At 34.7% G+C, this 4920-nt stretch overlaps 1 long non-coding RNA gene across 1 annotated transcript; it reads right to left on the bottom strand.

Moving 5' to 3' along the window:
• Window positions 1–2261: 2261 nt before the first annotated feature.
• LOC127131824 (uncharacterized) lies at window positions 2262–4639 on the bottom strand. Its single transcript, XR_007806523.1, has 2 exons — window positions 4419–4639; window positions 2262–2688 (listed from the first exon to the last, which is right to left on the bottom strand). It is a non-coding gene; the product is annotated as an uncharacterized LOC127131824 (long non-coding RNA).
• Window positions 4640–4920: the final 281 nt, after the last annotated feature.

Genomic DNA, 4920 nt, shown 5'->3' with positions numbered 1-4920 from the left:
CTAATACCACAAATCTCTTTTCTGATCGAGGCTGCTCTGGAGGCAGGGAAGTATCTCTCTAAGAACACTCTTTTTAGAGCATTCCAGCTTATGATCGAATTTGGATCAAGATAATATATCCAATCCTTTGCTGCGCCCTGCAATGAAAAAGGAAAAGCTCGAAGTTTGATATGGTCTTCAGTTATTCCTTCAGGCCTCAACGGTGTAGAGCACACAACCTTGAATTCTTTGAGATGTTTATGTGGATTCTCACCTGCAAGACCATTAAACTTTGGCAACAAGTGTATCAAACCAGATTTTAGTTCAAAAGGAGTGTCAGCTTCAGGATATTCAATACACATGCCATTATAATTCACATCAGGGGCAGCTAACTGCCTTAAAGTTCTTTGGTCAGTCATAGTAAAAAACAAACACAATGAAGGAAAACCATTAAAATAAATTTTAAAAAATAAACTAACACCGAAATTAATCTAATGACGTCAATTAAAATTTTTGAGAATTTTTTCGGAATTTTTTAAAACTACCAAAACAGAAATAAAATCATAAAAAATAGAAAAATAAGGAATTTCGGTTTTTTAGGGCGGCATCCATTATTTTCTAAAACAATTTACTGATTCGGTCTTTGCCTATCATCGACTATCGTAATTCCAACCGCAGATTAACTATTCCTATTCGATTATAATATCAACTGACAAGCGCAATTGATAGTATAAGTTGTATGTTCCTATTATCCGAATTAAGCAAACGAGATTAAGTTTCATGAATTAAGCAAACATGAATTAAACGGACTCGATAACGAATTAAGCAAACGAAATCGTGACTATAGTTAGGATCACACAATCAATCGGATTAAATCAATATAGCATATGTAAATCGGATTAAGCAAACAAAATACATATATTAATATTGAAAGGAATAAACAACCTGAATAAGAATTACTAAAATCTCAAGGTATCGGAACCCGAATACAGCAAATTGTTTGGATCGATTAGTTCTTCATGAGAATTCTTGCCAAAGCTTTCAAGTATTTCGTGAATAGTGATGATCCTAATGTTATGCGGCTGCTAGGTATATGGAAAATAAGGAATTTGGTTTACAACCCAACTGGATCGAAAACATAACCCAAGCCCAAAACTAATGACCCAAAACTTAAATAAAACTAATGTTGCAACTTCAACGAATTTTCTGGACCTGTTACAGGCCGAATCAGCTTCTGACTTCTTCGTGAAAGTCGTAGCTCTTTCTCTTAGCTTTCCAACGCATACTCACACGCCTCTATCTGATACTCCTAACTCCAGTTATGAATTTATTCGTGCATACTGCAAATGCTGAAAAAAATAATGCGAAAAACAAATAAGTGCAAGAATAAAATAAATTATAAGAACATATTAAAACATAAAAATAAGCAAAGCAAACCGAAGAAATGCTTGAGTACAAACATGAAAGAACGTGCATCAAAATGCACTGATCATTGCTATAGAAGAAATGCGATCCCGAGAGGATGACTAGTGAGCTCACAGTTTTGTCTTAGAAATTCTTGTTTGTTGTTTTGCCCTTGGCGGTATTTGTAATTATGTCCTTAGGGAATTTTTGTGTAATGATTCCTCCTGAGGAATCCAACTCAAGTCATTGCATTATGGGTGGCAAGAATTCCTCTATAAGGATCCAACATAAGTCATTTCCTCGTAGGCAACAAGTATTCCTCCATAATAATCTAGCATAAGTCATTGCCTTGTGGGCGACAAGTTGTCATACCCCAAAATTTGTCCTACTTCTTCCCACTTTTTATCTGGCTCATGATCCTTACTTCATCTGCATACTCATAGTCATTTAGGGCATCCATTTACATTTTCATTTAAAAAAGAAATAAACATCATTGATTCAAAGGTCTTATTATGTATAATACAAAGCATTGAATTGTGGATAACTCATGAGTCAGGGTTTCATCAAGCCTATGATTCATTTTAACTTTTGGCTATGGGCACAACAAGACTTTAGTTGGTTATTCTCTTAGATCAAGTTTCTAGGCGATCTTAATCCTTGGTTTTTGATCTTTGATCATATTAATTACATCATGGTATTGAGATTTAGAGGCCATTCTCAAGTTTGACTTTGGTCAACAAAAGTCAACTATGAGGTTGACGTTTTGCTGACCATTTCCTTATGAATTTATTTAGTGATTACCATTTACTTTTTTTTATTCATGACATGGCATTTTCGTTCAAGTAGTCAAGAGCATTCAAGGCAAGGATCAAGATTCATATTCAAATACACTCAAGATTCAAATTCAAATATTATAGGGAAAAAGTCATTTTTCTTGGGACACAAGTCACAATTCATTTCAAAAGGCCAATTTTCATTACAAAATCCAAGAAATCAAAATTACACAAAAAATTATATCTTTTGATCTAGGTTGACTTTTGGTCAATTGTTGACTTTTTGGTCAAACAGTTGATCAAAGTCAAACTACCTAAATCTTATTCTACCTTTCCTTAATCTTCAACCCTAGCACACTTCTATCTTCATCTTCATCTTCAAGACATTTCACTTTGTGTCTCCAAGGTCTTTTTCATATGCTATGACTTGCTAAAAGCTTCTTCATGATCCATATGATTCCATGCCAACTTTACATGCCATGATGATGTTGTTTTCAAGCCAAGTTATGCTCACTCCATTACCACATCAGTCCTGCAATAATGCCACAAATATAATGCACAAGTTTCACACATGCCATACACAAACACATATAACCAAAGACACATCTGATTCAAAGCATGATACACAATTACAAAATGTCAAGACAATGTCCATGGATCAACTTGCATACATATTAACTCATAAGACAATGCATCCAAGCCAATTAAACCATTAATATCTATAGCACAATTAGTTCATTAACCATTACAATTCAAATTCCAACTAAACCATTTCTACTAATACACTAGTGTTTCGCAGTCCTTTTCAAGCCTTAACATGTTACACATTAACCTCCATTGATCCATTTGCTTTTAAAAATGCTTTACAAGTTGCTAACATATCATTCACTATCTCAACTCAACAAACTCACTCAATCTCTAATGGTTTAGTTCACATTCTCAACACATTAACTATCCAATAACCAACCTACTAACTTCTTCTAACTATTTCTAACATTCCAAAGTAATTAAACTAACTAACTAGTTTTCTTAGCTTTACTTCAATTCATATCCAATCCAGGTCATGACATGCTATAAACATCTAACAGTCCATAGATTATCACTAACATTCATTTTCTAACTGAGTTTTGAATATACTAAATAGCAATTATCATAGTTAGCAATTAGAACTACTGATAGAAGAAACACCAAGTCTGCACATAAGCATTAACATAACTCAATCATTAATTAACATTCAAGTTAACTAAACAGTTCGACATATGCTAACAATTCTTCATAATTGTTCTAACTTTGTTTTTTCTTCACATCAATTCACTAACTGCAAGTTGCTAACATGATTAATTCACACACTAACTTTCATAACTATTTTCGAATTTTTCTACATGTTGCATCATCTAACAACTAGGATCAACTAATTAACCTATTTCCAAACCCGTTCAAGCAGTTTACAACTAAACATCAACCTACATTTCCAACTAACTCAATCCATCTTGATTGAGTCCTAAACACTCGTTGGTTTCCAACTAACTAAACTAATTTCATAACAGTTCACTCACTATTTCTAGCATTAACTCTTCATCCATTAACTGTCAATTTCAATTCACTTAACATTAACATAAGTAATTGTCAAGTTTTAATTCATTAAATTAATTTAAACAACTTATTAACCTCTAATTCTAACTAGTTACCAATTCAACTTCTCACCATATTTCATTAAATAACCTACATTAATCATAACTAACCTAACTGCCAAGTCTAACTAACTCAAACTTCAATCTACTTCACTAACTATTTTAAACTAACTGAGTTAACAGTTCATTAACAGAGTTAAGTCACCAACTAATTTCCTCATGAAAATCACTAACTATAACTCTACCCTAACTTGAAACAACCTTGGCCAGATCACTGCCCAATTCAGTTACATTAGAACCTCTATATAATCACACTCACCTTCAATCTCCTTCAACCTGTGTCATTTTACAATTCTGCTCACACTCTCAATCACTTTCTCTGAATTCATCTTCCCCTCACCACCCACCAAGATCTCTTTGCCACTATTGTTGAGCAAGCTTCACATTGAAGCTTGTTGCAACTGAGCTTGGCCTACCCTACGTTCTACTCTACATTTTTTACTCTACTCAACTATAATAAAAACGAATCCAATCCTACAGACTATATCCGAGAAGAAGAAGAAGAAGAAGAAGAAGAAGAAGAAGAAGAAGAAGGAATTGGTGTGAATAGGGATAAATAATTCGAAGGTACCTGGAGCATATTCCTCTGGTATTTTCATTTTTGTCTTCAATTTCAGACTCTTCAATAGCTTCCAAGGCGAGTCTCATCCTTGCAGGTCAGTGACATCTTCCACTTCTTTCTTTGTTTGCTTAAATCTTGATACTATCATGTAGAGTAGAGGGAGGAGAATCAAAGCCCAAGGTGGAGTGATTAGGCATTCTTATGCTCACCTCAACCCTTTCCTTGCTCTGTGTTGGGCCTTTCTCCACCCTAGGCCCATGAGGCTTCATTTCCCGCGCCCCCTAATTTATTTGTACACTCCCTCCTTCCGAACCAAGCAAGACAATGCATTGGGCCCTCCATCATGGGCCCTTGCGTTTTTTCTTAGACACCCCATCCTGAATGCATTCTGAGCACACTAAAGACATCAACCTTTTCTTGGTCTTCCATGTTAGGCTCGACGCCAGTTTTTTTGGCCACACATCCTTCTAACCTATGCACCCCTTGCAGTAGTTAACTGTTGATTAATTAC

This window comes from Lathyrus oleraceus, chromosome 1 (assembly GCF_024323335.1).
Source record: "Lathyrus oleraceus cultivar Zhongwan6 chromosome 1, CAAS_Psat_ZW6_1.0, whole genome shotgun sequence".
In the NCBI taxonomy this organism is placed as follows: domain Eukaryota; kingdom Viridiplantae; phylum Streptophyta; class Magnoliopsida; order Fabales; family Fabaceae; genus Lathyrus; species Lathyrus oleraceus.
Note: the sequence above shows the minus strand (reverse complement) of the source record. Positions and strands in the feature narration are given on the sequence as shown.